Source organism: Phocoena sinus, chromosome 4 (genome assembly GCF_008692025.1).
Source record: "Phocoena sinus isolate mPhoSin1 chromosome 4, mPhoSin1.pri, whole genome shotgun sequence".
NCBI classification, from domain to species: Eukaryota; Metazoa; Chordata; class Mammalia; order Artiodactyla; family Phocoenidae; genus Phocoena; species Phocoena sinus.
In genome coordinates, this window is record NC_045766.1 from 136,441,865 (window position 1) to 136,464,827 (window position 22,963).

Consider the following 22,963-nt stretch of genomic DNA (forward strand, 5'->3'; position numbering starts at 1 on the left):
TAGTGACAGGTAAATTTCAACATCACATTAAATCTCCAGATTTTTTTTTCAAGTCAACCTCTTAAAGTAAGAGACTAAAAACACTATTAAACAACACTATAAAAACTCATGTACTCTACCCTCTCTCAGAATTTGAGGTTTTGATATTTTTGTGCTATTTTTGAGTGTTTTCCATAGATATTTAAAATGTCATTTTAGCACATTGTAAATAATTTTCAGTGATTCTATCAAGAGTTATTTTTATCAGCTAAGAAACATCCATTTGACTTTCTGAAATAAAGACAAAATAAAGCTAAGTAGAAAGGGGGTTCAACATCAGAGTTTGAGTTAACACAGACCGGATCTAGCATAATTTTGAAGCCACTAAGGCTGAACATTATGAAGAAGACTCCTTCAACACTACTTATCAAGTAACCCTTGGGGTGTTGGAAGATACTTTTTAGGAGCGCCCCCAAAGGCCTGGATTTAGCATTTGTTAAGCAGTCCTGGAGGAAGCCACAGTCACTGGAGTTTTGTGAGCCAGTCTCTACGTGGTATCTCTTGCCCTGAGCCTCATGGGTCCCACGGGCCCCAGAACAATCTTCATTCCCGTGGTTGAAGATGACAGCATAATGTCAGTGTACTTAAAATTCAATTTCATTCTTCCTAATCTATGCTCCATTATGCAGGCCTTTGAAACAGTCTCCAAAGAAGGTAAGCCTTCTATTGATTCCCATTCTCCTACATAGCAACTGGTGTGTAGCAACCCATCGTATATTACGAGGGGGAGAAAATATTGATTCTAGGAAACTTAATATTATTAAAAGACAGTTGTATTAAATCTCTTTCCTGGACTTAGCTGAGCGCTTTTTTTTTTTCTTTCCCATTTTCAGAAAATCAATGAAGCTAATACCCTTGTTAGTTTTAGAGTTTCTACGAAAGCAGTTTCATGTCATCATAGAACCATCGGAAGGTTTGTAGGCTCAGCGCTCAAAGCTTGCAGCCCTTGACTGACTGATGATAATAACATTCCTCTCTTTCGTTTTTTCTCTTTAGTTATTCCGCCACTCAGAGGGGGCAAGTTGTATTCGAATTACATTTTCCATGTTATCTGTTTTCTCCGGTGTGTAAAAGTCTCAAGATAATGATAAAGTTCACTTCACAAATGCAATTTGCAGTTTGAGAGAAGTTTAAAGAAATAAAACCAACGGGAATCAACACGGCGGGGGTGTGGGTGTTGCTTGATGGAGAACACCTGCCAACTGAAAACCCCAGAATCTGCTATTTAAGACTGTAAGTCACATTGGTTTTTCTGTGGACCATCCAAACATGAGCTTTCCTTTTTATAAGAAGCAGCTGCTTCTGATTTGCGACAAGATTAAAGCATGTTGGAATCTCTTGCCAGCATCCAAGTTCTGATAGAATGTCTGCTATGTCATTATCAAATATAACAAGACTGTAATATGGCTCCAGAGTCAATGAACCAAAGACTGGAGTCTTCTTCTAATTATATAATATGAAACTTCTTGTAATTCTGATGCCATGAATTTGGAATTTGTGATTAATATGAGTTAGACTGCTAAGCAAGCATTTTCATCATAGATACTGCAAACAGTATTTTAAAAATAAGATGGCAAGAATAATGCTGAAACTATGTGAAAAACAAACTGTCTTCAAACCCCCTCAAAGACTTTAGAAGCCACAATTAGCATGCAAATATTTGTGGTGCTTTTTATAGTTATTTTATATCCCTTTCCTCTGGCTTCCCTTGAGAGTGGTATTCTCAGCTTCCAACTGACCAAGTCCACCTGGACATTTCAGACACCATGAATTGATTTGCCCCAAACTGTATTGGATATTTGTCTTTCTTGCTCACTGTCTCTCTTCCTGTTTTCCCACTTTCCATGAAAGGGCTCATCTCTACCGTCACCTAAAAGAGAAATCTGAAAAGGAACCAAGGACCGTTGATTGACGTTGACACTGTTTAACTTGTCTAACTTGACTCCTCTCCCTTAGAATTCATCCTGTTGTTGCTTCTTCCCCACTCACCAGACCCCTGAAAGGCCTCTTACCTACCAGCATGTCTGGTCCCAGAGATGAAAAAAGCAAAGCATCAGATCATATTGAAAACTGCCCTTGGCTTCATATCGCCCATAAGATAACATGCCGAGTCACCAGCCCCCTGTGCTGGGAAGGCTCTGGACTCAAAGATGACGCACAAGAGCTTGAGCAGATACCAGAGCAGAAATGCCTGTGTCCTCTTTGGGTGAAGGTAGGAGACCCAAATGGCTCAAACAGGAGTTTTTGTTAGTGATATTTATACAAAATGGGTCATAGAGGTGAAGGGGGTCCAGACCAGTGGAGACTTGAAAATCAGCCTGAGACTTTTTGACTGTATCCCTCTATCCATGGGGAATCATGGTATGTCATGAGCAGGAGAGGCAGAGAGAAGCAATGTCCAACTGGAAGCACCAATCCCCCTCCCCTACTGCCACACAAACAACTAAATGATGTCATTAGGCTACTAGCTATTTTTGCTAGTGACTACTTCATTTGTCTTTCATGGGAAACAAGGAGAGAGAGAGAGATTTATTGACAAGTAACTCTTTAGGAGCTTCCCTTTAATACACTTCGGATTTTTAAGTAATACTTGGTACTGGCTCTACAGACATAAATGCTGTTTCAGAGATTTACAATGTATTAGTAGTAGTATATAGCTTAACTGTGATGGTCCTTTCTCCAGAGGATAAAAAAATAGAAATATAGTACATCATCAGATAAGGTACTAACATATTAATGAGGGGACTTCATTTCTTTGAACCAAAGAAAACAAAAAAAATATGATGAAGAATGCATTAATGAGGGTTTCAGACTTAAGTGCCTGGTCCTTTTAGTCCAAAGCCATTTTATCAGATAATCTCATTCAAAGTAAGACACAGTGGTCCTATGTGTTATAGCCTCCATTTGAGAAGATCATTTAAAAATCATTTAAAAGGGAGTTGGTATGTGTACACCACCATTTGTTTATCCAGCCATCCACTGATGAACATTTGGGTTCAGTCATTTAAAAAAACGAAGTACTGACACATGCTATAACATGGATGGACCTTGAAGCATTATGCTAAGTGAAAAAAGCCAGACACAAAAGACATGTTGTATGATTTCATTTATAGGAAATGCCCAGAACAGGCTAATCCATAGACACAGAAAGCAGACTTGTGGTTGCCAGGGGCTGGAGGGAGAATGAGGAATGACTGCTTAGTGGGTACAGGATTTCCTTTTGGGGTGATGAAGTTGTTTTGGAACTAGATAGAGGTGGTGGTTATACAGTGCTGTGGGTCTACTTAATGCCACTGAATTCTTCACTTTAAAATGGTTAATTTGGGGCTTCCCTGGTGGCGCAGTGGTTGAGAGTCCGCCTGCCGATGCAGGGGACACGGGTTCGTGCCCCGGTCCGGGAGGATCCCACATGCTGCGGAGCGGCTGGGCCCGTGACCCATGGCCGCTGAGCCTGCGCGTCCTGAGCCTGTGCTCCGCAACGGGAGAGGCCACAACAGTGAGAGGCCCGCATACCGCAAAAAAAAAAAAAGGTTAATTTTGTGTTATGTGAATTTCACCACAATTTTAAAAGGGGGGAGGCGATCTGTAGATGGCCATCCAGGAGGCTGTTACAGTGAAATTTCAGACATTGTGGCAATAGGGTAGAGGTTTCCTAGTAAGGAGCTTTCTCAGGGTCCCTAAATCACAGGAATGAGTTTGCCTTTGTCCAGGACTGAACTTGCCTCGGATAAAAAGTCCTCACTGTGGCTTGTCTGGGAAGCCAAGGTTAGCTTGCAAAAAAGGAAGGAGAGTTGGCCTCAGCCTTCCACTGGCATGGATCCATCCTCTGTGCAAAAGAAGAAATAATAAGTAACTAATGCTGACTGGAATTAATTTTATTATTATCCTTATGCTATGCTGACCTTTTCTTTTCTGTGGCCTAAAATTAGATCTTGTGTTGTTTATCCAAATTTTGCCTGGGATTCTTTTTTAAGTTGTATTGATTCCCTACTGCTGTGGCAGCAGAACGAAGCCAAGGCGAGACCTGGTGGTTACACACAGTTTACTTTATGGCTTCACCCTCGGACACAGGCCGAGGCAGCGACATTTGTTTTCTGGTTACTGATGACACATGCGTTTCATCTTTCTTTCTCATGCCCCAGGCTAACCTGGGAAGCCTACCCAGGGCCTTATGCAAGGGAGCCCCTGGTTGCTGAGGCTGCGGACTATAGCGTCTAGAAGTCTGAGACTTGAAGACCCACCCACCCGATTCCCATTGGGTAAGAATGCCAGCCTTTCTCAGGGCAGGAAATCAACATGATAAGGGCAGAGGACAAAGAAGAGACTAGATGGAAGTGAGCTTTGAGTAGGTATAGTTTTGCTGTCCTGCTTTTTGATGTGAGTGGATGTACATTCAACTTTGCCTTTCTATGAAAAAATTCACCAGGAGGAGGGCACAGCTGTCAGGGTTCATTCAAAGGACAGAAATCATTCTAGCTATTTTAACAAGGAAGATGTAATGCAAAGAAATGTTAACTATAAAAGATGCTTAACTATTTTATTTTTAAAAAGGGAACCTAGGGCTTCCCTGGTGGCGCAGTGGTTGAGAGTCCGCCTGCCGATGCAGGGGACACGGGTTCGTGCCTCGGTCCGGGAGGATCCCACGTGCTGTGGAGCGGCTGGGCCCGTGATCCATGGCCGCTGAGCCTGCGCGTCCGGAGCCTGTGCTCCGCAACGGGAGAGGCCGCGACAGTGAGAGGTCCGCGTACCGCAAAAAAAAAAAAAAAAAAAAAAAGGGACACTAAAGAAGTAGCATTACCTTTAGGATGAGGAAGAGAGATAAAAGGACAAAGAATTAGGAGAGAAGCCCCCTCTTGCCATCCACAAGGTTGAGACTCAGAGCTCATCAGAGGGGACTTAGCTACCACAAGAACTTACAACCTGCTGGTGGTCAAGAGACATCCTGGAAGGCAAAGGCCAGAGATGGTCTGGAGAAGCAGCCTGTCATTGTAGTGGTGTGTGTGGGAAGAGCTCCTGGGAAGTGGCCAACAGCAGAGAGAGCATGGCCGGAGCTCAGCTACATAGGCCACTGGGCCACTGCAGAGGAGGGTAATGCTGAAGATACAGAACTCAGGAGCAAAGAGTCTCCACCTTGCATTTGCCATTCTAAACCCTCCTGTGATGAAGTTAACATGTGGCCAGTGGGCAAAGGAGAAATGTTTACAGGGTCCACAGCTCCAGTATCACAAATCAGGGTAGAGGAGAGTCAATCTGGAGCTGGGAGACAATACATTGACACTTTGCACAGATGGGGACCCCCATTCTAGATCTGGTCTCACTTCCAGGGCGGGCGGGCCCTTCACGTCAGTGAACTGCTATCATGGTATCTCCGTCCCTGGGAGGAGCACGGAAAACATTCTTCATCAACTCCATTTGCCAGTACTCGGTGATATATCCAGGTGAGTCAAGGGACATCATTAAACTTTCAAAAACAGCGGGTGATAAATATTTTCACAGCATCTCAGGTGGAGGAGAAAGGTAAAGAGGAGGACTTTCGTAAACTTAGATGTGGCCCCAAATGGCTGTATTTTCACCAAAATCAGTTTCCTTTTCCTCCTGAGCATCCAGCTAGACTCTGTTCCCAGCTTCCTTTTACAGTTAGGCAGAGGCCACATAACTGATTCTAGCCAATGCGATGTAATCAAAAGTAATACATCCCACTCCCAGGCCTGGCCCTTAGAACAGCCCGGCCCTTATGTCCTCTCTCTTCCATGACCCACTAGCTGCTTGCAGAAGAGGGGGTCTGTGGTCTTAGGGAATGGCAGAGCTTCTAAGGAAGGAGCCTAGGGCCCCGAGTTACCTTTTGGAGGAGAGTATCCCTGAAGAGTTGCCCAGCCAGATACACCCACATTGGACTGTGATGACAGGAAAGAATAAGCCCTTGGTGTACTGGTTTCCAGACCAGCAGCGTCAGCATCACTTGCAAACTTGTTAAAAATGCAAATTCCCGGCTTTGACCAAGGCACACTCAATTAGAAACCCTGCGAGAGGGTTTCTAAAAGCCCTGTATTTTAATAAGGAGATTTAGACACTCTAAAGTTTGAGAACATCACCCTTATTGTGTAAGGACACTGAGATTTGGAGGGTTTTTGTTAAGTCACTTAGATAACTATCTACAGGGAGTCCCAACATAAAAACCATAAACTGAGTCCTTGGTAACCAATTAAAATTTGACTGCTGCTTTACTAGAGACCTTTGTCACAGCTCCATTAATTCCAAGCCTGGGCCAAGCTGATTAGGTCTTCATAAGGTTGAAGACTTACTAACCTCGGGTATCACCTGTGCCATTTGACCGGGAACCGGAAAACCAGGACTGGGTTTATTAATTGAATTTTTTTTAGACAAGTCACTTAACCTGCTCATTTTATTGCCTCTGCAAAAAGCAGATCAATTCCAACCCATTTAGTAGTTACCCGGAGGAAAAATCCTCAGACAAACAAGAGCCAATAGATTGCACGTCCATGTTTAGAGAAATTCCATATGATTGTGTTTATATCCATCGAACTTTAGAAAACAGAAGACAAAACCCAGCAGCCCTTCAACTCCACACACCAGCTGCAAACAGGGGACTGCGCAGAAACAAACGATCTAGGTTAACTCGTTTTCAATTTAGAACTTTCCAAATGTGAAGTTTTCTGTTTCAACTGTTGGCCAAAATGTAATGCCATCTCTACAAAAATTGGGGTTAATTTCCCAAATATAAAGTCCAAACTTTAGGGTTTTTGAAATCACATTTCCCAGGGGAAAAATATCATCATTTCAGGGAAATGGGAAGCTTGGAAAGAGCTCTAATATCAAAGCAATGTGTTTAATTAGCCACGTGGGTAAACAAGGGCAGCCAGGAATGCAGCCGCTCAGAGGAGAGTCATGGCATTTAGCTCCAGCTCCGTGCAAAGCCACATCTTCAGCACTCAGTTCAGAAGTAATTACCATCTCGCTGGCCCTCGGGTAGAGGGAGAAAAGAAATAACTATATTCATCTTGTGATTAAATGGCAATTAGCAGCTAAGTGCCCTGCAATAATGTGGCACTTACCACCTCATCACAGTATCAGCAGCTTCCCTGGCCAATCCCACCAGCCCGCTGGGTATCAGAGCCCAGTGCTGCGTGGCTAGGACCCTAGGGAGGACCCAGGCACCAGCCAACACAGGTCAGAGTGAGGCACAAGTTAGTGGTTAAACGGGGACCCTACAGCCAAGCTGCCTGGGTTCCAAATACAACCCCACCACTTATCAACCTGCCAACTTGGCCGAGTTACTTACCTCTTTCTCAGCAACAGTGTCCTCATCTGAAAATTGGGGGAAAGAGTTGTTTCTAACACATAGCATGGTGAGTGTGAGGCTTAAGTGAGTTAATAGATACAAAAGCATTCAGGAGAGCTCCCAGAACACGGAATATTCTCAGTCAAAGATGGTTAATGTTTCCCCATGCTTCTCCTTCATGGGGCTGGGACAGATGAACTCTTTCCAGCCATTCATGATTTAATGCTAAAAATAATTTTAAATGTATTGTACTGCCAGAAACAGAAACACACCCAAACAAAATACCCTCTCTTATACCAGCCTGTCCCTTTGGTTCTGTATGAATTCCGATTTATCCTGTACCTGAGGGACCACCCTCAACTGTTACAGATTGTGAAACACACAGAAGCAACATCCAGGAAGGCCTGAACGGAAATTTTTTATTTCCCAAAAAGAGCAACGCTATGGGTTCAGACAAGAAACTGGGAAGTCCAACGTCTCAAGACAAAAATGAATGAGGATGGACCTAAGTAAGGCCAAAGGGACGACGGGTGTGGCCAGCTCTTGATTATCTACATTTATAGCCACCGGTTGCGTCTCAGGCTGCCGTCTCCTCTCACCACAGGTATTGTGAACTTGGTGCACAAATGATTTCTGAAATTAGTTTGAAAACATAATAAATGATACATCTGTTGCAAGACCATAGAACTTTTTTAAGGTTACCCATTTTGGGCAGCAGGGGTCATTTGTTCTTAGATGTTTTCCTAACCCCTGCCCTACTCTGCTCTGCACAGCTGGGACCTGCATCTCCCATGCTCCTTGCCGATTAGCTTTGTCCAACACGAGACAACGGTAAGACTGGAGAGTCTTACTCTACCTGTAACAGAGATTCCAACAGTGCCTGCACCTCCTATCAGATAGCCCTCCACTCTTGGTTCCCAGCTCCAGCCAGGATATCCCCACTCTGGGGCTCCAGTTCAATATCACATCCTTGCCATGTCCTTCTCCAGCCCAAGAGGTGGCAGTGGAATGTTCTGATTGCTAATCACTGATTGACTAATGGTTCTCCGGTGGTTTCTTAGCTGTAACATCACTTATGTAAACAATTCTCTTTATTAAATTCCCTCTGTTTGAGATACCTAGACTGAATTTTATTCCCTGAAGAAACACTGACTGATAAACCAGCGCTTCATCTATGTTACTTTCTCCCTCTTTCAATATCTCAGTGAGAAAAGCACTGGACTAGGAATCAGGAGCACTGAGTTCTGGTCCCAGTTCTGCCACTAACTGACTGTGTTACCATGGGCATTCTTCTCTGTGCCTCAGTTTCCTAATAAATAAGATGACTGGACTTGAGGATCTCAAATAACACTTTCAGCTATAAAGTTCCGGGACTAGATATTCTGACCAGTGTCGCCTGGCACTTCAGAATGTGGGAACCCATGGCATTGACTTACTCCCTGAGTTGGCTCGCACACATTCACTAGTGTGTCATTTTACATCAGCAGCTGAGTTACAGCAAGGTGGTCTCGTCTGTTTTGTAGGTGAGGCGAGGGTCTGCATGTGTGGAGGGGTGGCCACACATATACATGTATGTACTTGCGATTCCCTAAGAAACATTCATAGGGGCATTATTCTCTCTCTATTCATGATTTAAACTTATAAAGAACTGAGCATATTAACATTGCAAGATGAGGATTGGTGAGGATGATACTATCCAAATTAACATTTCAGCCAAATTAATATAAAGATACTAAATAATAAGCATGAATCCATGATACATTTGCAGCCTCAGCAAGTAGATTTCTATTTTCTTTCTCTTCTCCGAACTAGCAGTTCTCGTTTTCTCCTCACAAGACAGCATGATCAGTTATGGGTCACACACGGGTATAGCCATGGAAAACTTCCAGTGTGCTATATGTAACCTGACCCCTTCTGCTTTTTCTCAACATTATGTAAAAATTCTTATTGCTTTCTAATGACTTCAATACTTATAGAGTTAGCTTTTAATTCATTTTAGGCTAGAGTTACGGTCAAATACATATTTAAGTCAGTTATCAATTCATGTCCTTTACTGATAGAACTTTTTTTTTTAATTTTTATTTTTGGCTGCATTTGGTCTTTGTTGCTGCACGCGGTCTTTCTCTAGTGGGGGCTACTGCAGTGCACAGACTTCTCATTGTGGTGGCTTCTCTGGTTGCAGAGCATGGGCGCTAGTCATGCGGGCTTCAGTAGTTGCAGCATGCGAGTTCAGTAGTTGTGGCTCGCGGGCTTAGTTGCTCTGCGGCATATGGGATCTTCCCAGACCAGGGATCGAACCTGTGTCCCTTGCATTGTCAGGTGGGTTCTTAACCGCTGCACCACCAGGGAAGTCCCTAGAACTTTTAAATATAAGTTTATATGCATGCATGTGTGTTTACATACATCTCACACACATACACTCACAAAACTCAACCTTGAAGATATTTCTACAGTGAAAAGTCTCATAAAATTTTTCTTCTCATCAACATAGTCTTAAACTTCACCCAGAAGTAATCCATTTTCTTTTAACTCCTCAGTGCTTCATAAAAAGACTGATATTCTCTTTTTATCAGAAACCAGTACTGAAATATTCATCTATAACTGCAACGTCCAATATGGTAATCACTAAACACATGTGGCTATTGAGTACTTGAGATGTGGCCGGTTCAAATCAATTTATGGCATAAATGTAAAAACACACCAGATTTTGAAGTCTCAATATGAGAAAAATAAACATAACATAATATTAATATTTTTATATTGACTGCATGTTGAAATTATAATATTTTGGACACCTTGTGGTGAAAAAATACGGTTAAATTTAATTCCATATGTCTCTTTTCATTAGAAAATTTTAAAATACATCACATCCTATTTCTCCTGGGCAACACAGATTCTAGAAGTTAAAGGATATGAAAAGATGCTTCTTCCGTCTTTTCTTTCCTTACAGAAGAACCTTGATGAGAAGCAGCAGTATGGACCACAGTTGATGGGGGTGGGGGCAGGGAAGGGCTGAATCTATAGGAAAGATGGTTGTTAGGGTTTCAACCTGCTGACACCCAAATCAAGCTTCACTCTATACAGAAAATAGCAAAGACCCAATTAACGGTGCTGTACACTGGAAACAGCATCATTGTGTTAATAGCTTGTGCTTTCTTCGTAAGTCCAAGAGAGAAGGGCTTAAGGCACTTTTTCTTATTGACTGAAAGCTGAAGAAAGTTAGGATCTCTGAGTTAAAGTTTCAGGGGCTTGAATTCCCATATGGCCACCCACTTCATTCTCATTCAAAAGCACATCAAAGGAACAACTTAAGCATGTCAGTTACTGAAAGCTGGACTCACTCATGCTGTTTAAGACAATGAAGCAAAGACGCAGCTCCAGAAATTCAGAAACACAGTTGCAGAAATTACCAAGTACATGCCACAGCCATTAGAAAGATGAGAAACGGAATCAACCTTTCTCGAACGCCATGTTGTTGTTCTATTAGCTAATGAGGATCTCGGTCTTTCTGCTAGGTTGTGTAATAACCATCTTGGTAGTTCTTTAATAGGAGAAAGAAGCCGGGGCTCTTTGCCATCTCAGTCTGTACTGGTTTGCATTATTTTTGTCCAAGCCTTTTACACTTACAAAAAAATCTATATAAACTTTGCATTCTTTTTCCTTTGGATGGATCGTGTGGGCACTAGGGTGGACCTCAGGGGCTTCTGGGTGGATAAGACCAATAACACGAATTGCTAATGTGGTTTCTATTGAATATGATGGATTCATTAGGTAAAATCATTTGATAAATCAAGAGTACTACATGTTTACTCCATTCATCTTTGTCTTTTGGATTCCAGGGCGACATTGCTGACACAAAGTACCACTTTGAGCTAAATGAGCAGCCTTGCTTGAAGAAGCTGGTTTAAGGGATAAACACTGCTGTTCGTTGATTCTCACAAGCCCCTGCATTTGCCTTGAAGTCACGCTGAAGCTATACTACACAGAAGAGCCCTCATTCTCCCCAGTGAGTTTTAACGATAAGCCCCAAACCTTGGGGAATTTCTTCTTCTCCCTTTCACATAGTAGTAAGTCTGGATGCAACCAGCATGGTCCTTAAAAATCTCAGTTGTATTATTTTTAACAATCAAATGGAATTTGTTAATATATAATACATATATATAAAACGTTGTACCCCACAACCAAGTGGAATTTTTTTTAACATCTTTATTGGAGTATAATTGCTATACAACAGTGTGTTCGTTTCTGCTGTATAACAAAGTGAATCAGCTATACGTATACATATAGCCCCATATCCCCTCCCTCTTGGGTCTCCCTCCCACCCTCCCTATCCCACCCCTCTAGGTGGTCACAAAGCACCGAGCTGATCTCCCTGTGCTATGCAGCTGCTTCCCACTAGCTATTTTACACTTGGTAGTATATATAAGTCCATGCCATACCAAGTGGCATTTATTCCAAGGATGCAAGGCTGGTTCAATAGGCAAAACTCAGTGTAATACAGCGTATCAAGAAGCTATAGAAGAAAAATCGGATATGCACATCAATGGATGGAGGTAAAGCACTGGACAAAATCCAACACTCATTCATGATAAGAAAAATCTCAGCAAATCAGGAACAGAGGGAAACTTTCTAGACTTGATATGAGAACTTTATGGAAAATAAACTTGCAGCTAACATTGTACTTGATGAAAAACTGAACATTTCCCCCCTAATATCAGGAACCTGTCAAGGAGGTCCTTTCTTACTACTCCTATGGGTTGAATAATGTCCCCCCCATCCAAAGATAAGTCTAAGTCCTAAGCTCCCAGGACCTGTGAATGTGATCTTATTTGGAAAAAGGGTCTTTGCAGTAATTAAGTAATAAGTTAAGGATCTCAAGATGAGATCATCCTGGATTTAGGGTGAGCCTGCCTAAATCCAATGGCAGGTGTCAGAAGAGAAAGGCACAAGGAGTTAACAACAGAAGCACAGGGAAGAAGGCGTGTGAGATGGAGGCAGAGATTGGAGAGATGCATCTACCAGCCAAGGAATGCCAAAGGTTCCCAGCAGCCACCAGAAGCTAGGAGAAAGACATGGAATAGATCCTCCCTCCAAGCTTCCAGAAGGAACCAACCTTGTTGACACCTTGATTTTGAACTTCTAGCCCTCAAAACTGTCAGAGAATAAATTTCAGTTGTTTTAAGCCACTCAAATTGTGACAATTTGTTACAGCAGCTCCAGGAAATGAATACATCAGGTGACAGAGCTCAGCAGAACCCAGGGACCAAATGAATCTGATGGTTTGTACAGAGAGGCTGGGAGTAAGCTTACCTTTGCCAAGTCCGTGAAGAGCAGAAGTCCTGCTCAGCAATTTGCGTTCTCTATAAGACTAAAGTTTCTTAAATCCCCTCAAAGTCGCCACTGTATCCGAAATACATTATTCAGATTTATTCATGACATCACTCTCTCCGTCTGCACCCATGCACCTTTCAGGAGTTCACTCCCTCCTGCAAAGGCATCCACCCCTGGGCTCCCCTGTGAGCCTCTGGAGAGAAGGAATTGTGCTCTTAAGCTCCTTATGGCCCCAGCACCCAGGGCCATGCCCAGCACATACAGGGGCCTAATAAATGTCTTCTGAGTGGACAGATGGAACGAATGTGTGATTAAAAGTGTCCTCCTTAGAGCATAAATGTATCTCCCAATACCACCTGTGTCTCCATTCTAGGTCTTTCCCTAAATACCTCCACCATGTGTGCTTTTTCAGGGCCAATATGGTGTCCATGCAACAGGCCCACTCCCCTGACCTGTTGAGGCTTCATCACATAAGCCCTTAGCCTGCTGAGCAGAGGCCCTGAGCACACCATGCTCTTCACACATTTTCACATTCAGTGCTGTTCCTTTGTCCAAATTCCTATTCCTTCAAGTCTCAACTCAAACGCAATGACCTCTAGGAAGCCTTTCTGAATTTCCTTAAACAGCTTTGACCTTCCTCTTCCATCACACTTGGAAACACTTAGCACTGACAGCTAGCTGTGTGCTTTTTGTTGGTGGTGGAGAAGCTGGTGGTATCAATATGACTGAGCCTCTGCTGGGTGTCCTTCCCTTCATTATACCAATTATCCGGTTTTACTGTAATTTCTTGCTCGTCTGCCCACTACGTTAGAAGCTCCAGAGGACAGAAGTCTTTCCCCCTTGAAATCTGGCTTGTAATTTCACTGTGGCTTCAATTTCTTATCTGATGACCTCATCTCAGCTTACCCAGAGATTCTCCCAAGGGCTCAGGAACCGTTTGGACCACAGATCCAGCCCAGACGGCCCTGATGTAACAAATGCCAACCACACTCCAAAAGGACGCAGTTTCTTGTTTTTAAAGTATTTGTGGGCTTCCCTGGTGGTGCAGTGGTTAAGAATCCACCTGTCAATGCAGGGGACACAGGTTCGAGCCCTGGCCTGGGAAGATCCCACATGCCGCGGAGCAACTAAGCCCGTGTGCCACAACTACTGAGCCCGCGTGCCTAGAGCCTGTGCTCCGCAACAAGAGAAGCCACCACAATGAGAAGCCCGCGCACCTGAAGGAAGAGTAGCCCTCGCTCGCTGCAACTAGAGAAAAGCCCACACGCAGCAACGAAGACCCAACGCAACCAAAAAAAAAATTAAATTAAATTAAAAAAAAAAGTATTTGCTAGTATCTCTCAGATTTTAAACATTTCCCCAAAAGCCATTATAAGTGGAGTCTATGATTTTTAAAATATTATTACTTCAGAGGAAGGAAGATTCACGTCAGTTGCCCGCGCATCCAAGCTGGCACAAAAACCCCTGGTGAAAAGTAAGTCTCAAACAGAAACCAGTAACCGGGCTGAGCTGGTACAAGTAGCTCCCCCTTATCCGCGGGGGGATACGTTCCAAGACCCCCAGTGGATGCCTGAAACCAGACTGAACCATATTTATGCTGTTTTTTCTATACATACATACCAAAAATTTTAATTTATAAATTAGGCGCAGTAAGAAATTAACAATAACTAATAATAAAATAGGACAATTATAACAATATACTATAATAAAAGTTCTGTGAATGTGGTCTCTCTCTTTCTCGCAAAATATCTTATTGTACGAATTTAATGCCTTTTCCATCCTAAGTGCTTACTGTGCACCGTGGCCATAATTCTTGCACTTTGAAGTGTGAGAGCAAAACTAGCACACATTTCTTTTTCTTTCTTCACAGTTTCACAGATAAAAGATTCCTCATTACCGTAGGTCTTAGCAACCTCAGCATAGGATTTTACTTCTTTCCTTAAGTCGAGAACTTTCATCTCTTCACTTAAAGGGAGCACTATACAGCTTCTCTTTGGTGTATCCAAATTGTGAGCATCACTGCCTTTGTGCTTTGGGGCCATTATTAAGTAAAATAAGGGTCACTTGAACACAAACCCTGTGAGTGGTCTGATGACCAATACGGCTACTGAGTGACTAAGGGGCAGGGCACACTGGACACAAGGATGATTCACGTCCCAGGTGCGATGGTGCAGATGGCATGAGATCTCATCACATTACTCAGAACAACTTAAAACTTAATGAGTTGTTTATTTCTGGAATTTTCCATGTAATATTTTCAGACCATGGTTGACTGCAGGTAACTGAAACTGCAGGAAGCAAAACCATGGATGAGGGGGGTGGGGTTACTGTATAGGAAACATGTCTGCAGCACAAGGAAGGGAACGCAGCCCTGCACAGATGCACTGGAAGTCTGCCCACAGTGTGATGTGCATGTGTGTTCACACTGAGTGTAACTAAATACCCCCGGTTGGTCTAAACTGTGTTCTAGGGTCGGGGGGATTTCATTCTTCTGCACTGGAGTAAAGTTGGTTTCCACGAGCCCTTTCAACTTGCCTATCTTTGTGTTTTTATTACTTCGTTGTTGCCCATTTTTATAAGTAAAACTTTTCTCTGACAATGACTGCATCTCCCTAAAAGCTTCTTCTGAGTTCTTATTTTCAAAGCAGTTGGATCCATCTTAATATTTTCCTGCCATAAATTGTCTCAAGCCAATTTCTTTTAAAGGAATTAAAAATGCAAATCTAATATTCTAATTGCATAATAGGATCATCTTGGCAGCTCGATCAATACTATCTCCCACTGTCAATACTATGGCCGGGCTGCGTGGATGTCAGAGCTCACTGATCTCACTTTATCACTGGCCCCATGGCCCATCCACATCTATAAGATGTGACATTTTATTGGTGGCCTTCCATCAATCAGCTCTAATTTGTGCATCCCAGAGATGCACGTTGTCATCTCAGCATCCGCGTTGCCCTGGGCACCAGACAGCACAGAGTTGAAGCCTTCATGTTTCCCGGGACTAAGTTAAATGGCAAGAAAGAGGCTGGTTGACAGCCACACACAGGAATTTTTTTCCAGGTCACTATCCAATGGAATTAGAAGCAGAGGACCTATGACAGGTCACCCCAAAGATCCTAAACCTGTCAGTACAGCTACAGATCATTACAAATGACACAGGTCTGGAGTCAGGAGACCCTGGCTGACAGATCCAGCTCAGCCATTCCCCAGGGGTCACCTTGAGCAAGTCACATAGCCTCTAGGTGTCTCAGTTTCCCCTCTTACAAAATAACGGTGTTTCACCTAGGTTGAATGCTAAGGTCCCTAGCAACCTACAACTTATTTTACTTCTAGAAGAGTAAAGATCATACTCTAAGTAGCAAGGATGAAGGATATTGTCAGTTGATTGAGATAAGAAACACGGTTACTACTTCTGGGCTATTTGCCAATTAACAGTAGAAACATCATAATTAGCACGTATCATGCAAATTCTACTTCCGTTAAGAAGTGTTTTTCCAATAGTTGTGTTGGGGGAAAAAAAGAGAATGTTTTCCCACACTCTCTCTCCAGCAGAATGGTTTTTTTTTTTTAGGTTTCAAATTCCGTACTATTTGATCCAAAACACAATCATTCAATTTACCCACCTAAACCAGCAAAAAGCTATAAAAACTATGCCAACGGTCATAAATTTCCTTAAATAGAACTAAGCAATTGGAGTGTAGCAAAATTTAAGGTTCTTATTAAATCTGATTTTAGGGTAAGCTGATTTTGAATAGACAATCAGGTCAAAGTCTTTTAGATTCTCTGAAGAACACCTTTCTAAAATTATGACAGCACACACTAAGTCTCAAAATGTAATTTATTTGGCTTTGGAGAAAACACTCTGTGTGTATATGTGGGTATCTTACATGTAACTATAATAAAATTTCTTATTTATGTGGTTCTTTGTAGATTATTCAGTTAACAATTATCCATTATATGCTGGGCATTGTGTAAGGAGCTTTCATAGACATTTCTTTATTGGGTTCTCAGGGTAACCTCAGGGGTCAGATGAGAGTTGCCTTGTTGTTTCCAGAGGAAGAAACTGAGGCTGGAGGACAGTAAGAGGCATCCCCAGGAATTATCAGGAGACATGAAAGTGACAGAAGACTCAAGGATTGTTCAAGAAAACAAGAAGCAAAGGAAAGATTCTGAAGAGTTGAGTCAGCAAAGGGTTCAATTTTCAGAAGGGTGGAGGGAGGGCTTGGAGATAAGGAGGGAGAGAGAGAGGAAGGGATATTCTGTGAAATACAGATCAGTGGGCTTAATATTGATCCCTGGCAGAAAGTGAGAACTAATCATTACGGGTTGATCTGTGAGCTCAGGGACAAGAAAACAGCGACTGCCAAGAGGCTGCCGTCTCCTAAACAAGCCACCCCAATCTAATCTCGTTTCCTCTCTTGATAGGTTATTAGGCTGGTTGATCAGTGGATCTGATCTGTGGGTTTCAGCAAGGCACTTGACAGAGTCGCTCAGGATATTCTTGTGGACAAGAAGGAGAAATGGGGGTGGGACTAGAGGACAGTTAAGTGAATTTGTAACTGGTTGAACAAGCGTGTCCAAAGCGTTGATTAATAGAGTGATGTCAGCCTACAAGGAGGAAGCCATGTGCCCTGGGGCTCTGTGTTTTGCTCTGTTCTGTTCAATCAGCTCATCAGTGTCTTGAATGATGTTGTAATGCTTGTTAGAACACGGAAGGACATAACTATGGGGTCACTAACAGGTTAAAAGAATCAGGATCCAAAACGTGCTCATCCTGCTAGTCCACTGGCCCCAAAACCTTAAAGAAGAAATGTAAAAGGAATGAGTTGTATAGTCCTTTGACTGATTCCCAAATCAACAGCACAATAGAGAATCTCGGCTTAGGAGCAGTTCAAGGAGAGAAGACTTGGTCCCAGGCAAAATATGCCCCCGTAAACTGTTGTAGCCAGTAGCAAAATCTAAGGGGTCTTGGATATCATTAGTAGATTTCCAGGGCCCCCTCTAAAAGCGGTTATGGTCTTCCTACCTGGTGGGTTGGCAGGGATACAGGTTCAGGTCAGGCACTGCATTTTAAGGCAGGTAAGAGACAATTCATAGGAGGGGAACAATACAAGTGAGAGATATGGCTACTACTCTAGGTGAAGAATGGTTGACATGGTTGGTGATATTTACACGAAGAGAAGCAAGGTGGCAGTCTTCTAATATCTGGAGAGCTGACATAGGAAGAATGAGAAAACACAATTTTCACTGCTCCATAAAGATGGAGGGAGTTACAGAAGATCAGAGACAGAGTTTCAGGGCAACCAAAGCACAGACGTTGCCACATGAAGGACTGAGTTCTCAACTCTTAGTTCCCAGTATTGAGTTTATAGGCTGGGCTGTTGAGGGAACTATTTTTTTCTGGAGTGAGAATTGCCCTGTATGATTCTACAAGGCAAAATATTTGATGTATGTAGATGTGTGGACAGGAGAATTGCCATAGAGCCTGCTGATAAAATCCAGCACACAAGCACTAGCAAAGTATTATTTCAAGGTACTTTGTGTACATAGAGAAAGTGTGATGGAAAACTAAAAACAACCATGATACATTGCTTTTCCTGGAGGAGCTTAAAATCTAAAGACACATAAGTAAGTATGTAATTGGCTTTAAATAAAAGGCAGAATAAAATAGATTGTAATAGAGGTTCAAAAAATAGATCAACAAGATAAGGAGAGGGTCACATTTAACTTTAAGTTGGGTTTGGAGGCCCATCAAAGACGGCTTCAAGGAATAGGTAGCGTTTGACTCAATGCGAGTTGGATTTCCAGCCCAGACCTCCAGGCAGCTCCACCACAGCCCTGCTGACATTCCAGAGGTCCCCATCCCTGCATCTTCTTCCAGATTTACCATTTTGAAACTTCTTCTCGTCTGTGCCGTTTCTTTGACCAGATTTTGTTCTCTGTCCACACCTGCCACCTGGCAGCTTAAGATGTCCTTTGCTTCCCTACTTCCCCAACACCCTCACTGCTACCCGGAACTTGCCTCCATTCTCTGTGCCCCAGCCCTGCCCACTTTCACATCTGACAGAGTCCTGGAACAGGGTGTCACTTCATCACCTTTGCCATGTTCTGTGTTTAGACGCAAGTCAGAGGTCCCACCCACATCCAAGAAGAAAGGATTATAGCAGGTATGAATATGAGGCCACCTGAAAGTCTGTCTGCCACAGGTACCGAACAGGAGTCATTTAGACACCCGGAGCAAGGAGAGGAAAGATGGGACAAGGGCACGGATGGCTGACAGTTGAGTGCAGGGTGCGGGTGCATGGAGGTGTTGGGCTGGCCCTGGGGGAAGCCTTTAGAAGTGGCTTTGTCTTCCTCTCGGCTCTTGCCCAGACAAATGGCTTGTCATCCTATGAGTATAACAAGGGGACAATTTAGGCACCAAGTAGTCACCTCTGAAGACTTGTTTAGTTATCAGTAACTAACTAAAAAGGCAGTAAACACTTTTAGGCATGGGCAGGTGCCCATCACAGGCAGCACGCAGCCTTGAGTTCTTCCCCTTCACAGTTCTGGAAGGCTTGCACCCTCGAGGGCACTAATCCACCCAGCTGTGGCGGCTGACATTGTTGGGATTTACACGTCTTGGCCATCATACAGGCTCCCAGACTGTGGTTAAGTTAACATTATCCCCCCAGCCACGTGTTTACATATGGGAATTCCTGTACATTGCCAGCTGCTTAGACATAACATTTTATTGCCAGCGGTTTGAACTCCACATCGCACTCAGAGCTTGTTGCTGGAGCCTCTCCCTCAGCTTTCTCACAATGCAAGGTGTTGTCTCCCTTGAGAACCGACCGTTTAAAAATTAATCACCATGATGTTTCATTCCACAATGAAGTTCCTGTTCTATTTATTTCCTCTTCTTAAGACCTGCCCCTGGAGTTCTCAGGGGAAGACTATGTGTTTTGTTATTTTCTCCTGTAAAGTGGTCTGAAAACTGCAGAGAAGATAATCAGGAGATACTTCTAATCCCAGCCATTTCCTCTCTCCAAATACGGCGCCCTCTTTGGGGAAATGGTGTTTCCAACAGCGAGTAAGTGCCATAAGTCTGCTGCTCTTTGGGGCATTGACTAATCATAAGAGTAGCTCTGAGATAGGTTGCAAAATGGCCACAGTCCTTCGGTTCTCCATATAATCACACCCTTAGCAATGTGACTTTGTGACTCTTCTCATCAAGAAATGGAGTCTACCTCTCCCTACCTTGAATCTGCGTTGTTGTTATAACTTACTTCAGGCAAAAGAATAAAGCGGACATGACAGGGTGCCAATCTGGGGCCCAGGCATCAAGAGGTCCTGCATACTTCCACCCCTTGGAATCCTGCAAAGATCAAGCCCAGGCTAGCCTGCAACGGAGACTTGCCATCCCATCTGTTGGCATCTTAGACTAGCCAGGACCCAGCCAACTCAGAAGCTGATGGCCGACACGTGAATAAACTTGGATGAAATAAGAAAAACTGCCCAGCTGAGCCCAGCCCGAACTGCCAACCCACAGACATGTGAGAGAAGAAAATGGCTATTGTTTTTGCCTACTCCGTTTTGGGGTAGTTTGTTATGCCATAAGAGCTAACTGATACAGGTGCCATAGTTTATCAACATAAACTCAGGGTTCCCAGTTTGAAAGAATAATGAGGCAAAGACACCTACTAATGATGTCCCAACCGGGCTCATTCTCGAACACTCAGCAGTGTTCCCCATTCTTTTTTTCGCTAAGTCTTTTGAACCCATTTTCGTGAGCCACCAGAACCTCACACTGAAAATGGAAGGAAAGGACCTCCAGGGGGTGGGTTGGGCTGCTATATCTTTTCCTTTCACAAAAACCTTGCAAAACATACTCCTTTTATTTCATCCTTGGATGATTGCCTTCAATTCTTTGTTTCATTAGCTTCCGTTCTTCTGAAGAGCCATGACAGCATTGATTTCAACCTATGATTGCTGGTGAAATATTAAACCTCATTGATTCGAAATTAAGGATCAGTGGCAAGTTGGATGCTCTGCATATTTTGAAGATGCACAATTTTATTTCTTCTAGTTGAAAAGTAATTGCATGCCCACAATATGATTCTTTTCTTTTAGGATGGAGCCCTTCAAATCAGCTTTCTCATTTTGCCTTGCCAAAATTGTCAAGTACATTATGTTGACTAGCCAATTTATTCTTCCACACGAAGCATTCACATTTCTTACGTATAAGTGCGCTGGTGTGAAAACACATGTTCTTTTCATTAACTACACATTATGATGCCTCTGCCTCCCCCAAACAACAACAAAAACCTCATTGGCTAGAAGTAAAGATATTCTGAGTAAGAATTCAGTAGATTTTTTTTTTTTGTCAAATCAGCAGAGTTTATCCTTAATTTGATGTTTCACTGAGAGCATGCCACTGTTCCCTGAGACTCATAAATTTAAAGCTCACCTCAGTACATGGCTACGATGGAAGTTCTTTCTTCTAAAATTCTCTCATAAAATAGAACACCGCACCACTGAAATAAAATCTCTCAGGATGACTCAAGTCTTGGGATCGGCATTGCGCTGTCTAAAACCAAAGTTCACCTGAAGATGCAAAGACATGAAGATACGCATGCAATAGGATACTTATTTCCCAGTTCCTAATTCATAGCCGCATTGCTCTTAAGCATCCACAGATATATACACTCCTCTCCAGAACGCAGTTGTTAAACAGTTTTTTTCCTTTGAAGCAATCTGAATGGCAACATTTTTTTTATTGAAGTATAATTGATTTACAATGTTGTATTAGTTTCAGGTGTACAGCAAAGCGATTCAGTTATACACCTGTATATGTATTATTTTTCAGATTCTTTTCCATTATAGGTTATTACAAAATATTGAATATAGTTCCCTGTGCTATACAGTAGGTCCTTGTTGTTTATCTATTTTATACATGGTAGTGTGTATCTGTTAATCCCAAGCTCCTAATTTATCCCTCCTCCCCACTTTCCCCTTTGGTAACCATAAGTTTGTTTTCTACGTCTGTGAGTCTATTTCTGTTTTATAAATAAGTTCATTTATATCATTTTTTAGAGTCCAAATGTAAGTGATATCATGTGATATTTGTCTTTTCTCTGTCTGACACACTTCACTTAGTATGATAATCTCTCGGTCTATCCATGTTTCTGCAAATGGCATTATTTCATTCTTTTCATGGATGAGTAGTAGTCCATTGTATGTGTGTGTGTGTGTGTGTGTGTGTATGTATATATATATATATATATATATATATATATACATATATATACACCATATCTTCTTTATCCATTCATCTGTCAATGGACATTTAGGTTGCTTCCATATTAAACATTTTAAGGGACGTATATAAACAAGCTAAACACCTTTCCTTAATATATACATCTCTATATCATAGCTGTATTCGACCTAAAAAACGGTTGCCCTGGTGTGTTCCACGTAGACAACACAAACACAGAATCTCTCTCCCTTTCCCCGTCGGCAGTCACTGCTTAGAATTCTCCACCCCTTTCCCCTCCCAGAGCTCCTCCCCCAAGCACTGACCCTTACTTCTCATCTCTAACTGGCATTCACGTGGGATGAGGGAACCTCAGCCCCCCAAGCCCCACGTCTTCCACAGAATAGTATAGTCACTCTACTGTCTTGCCGTCCTCCACACCAGAACCGTGATGCTGACTCCTGAGGTAAAGTGTCTAGAAAGGGGGGTTGGAGGGTCCTTTTGAAATGTAGGTGAGATGTCTTCCATCCTTATTCTCAGTCTTTATTCTCAATTTATTCTTTGATCCATTCCTGAATTCCTCAGCTGGCACTCACTGGGATCATCTGACAACTGCAAGGTAGACAGAGAAACAAGCCCAAGTTCTTGGTCTCAAAGCACTAAGAGTCTTCAGGGAAAACACCAATGATCCTGTCCCTTTCCTAACAGGCTTGCAGTTGAAAATGAGAAGATGAAGACCAGACGAGTCCATTCACTGCTGTTCGTGTCCCTATCACATGAGTAAATACATAAATACAGCAAAAACTCTTGAGGCTGTAACCGGTTTATTAAGGAGTCTCCGAACATGGGGTTACAAACGCAAAATGGTTTTGTTTCTTCTACACATTGCCCTTCTCACGTTGCTCTGTGGAATCATCCTTTGAACACCCCTTAACAGTATCTTGGGCAGAATCCATACCTTCCCAGTCACTGGTGCATTCCAAAGCTTCAATCTCAATCTTGATGTAAATCCCATGTCCTCCTTCCCTCTATGCAGACTTGAGCTGGGACCTTAA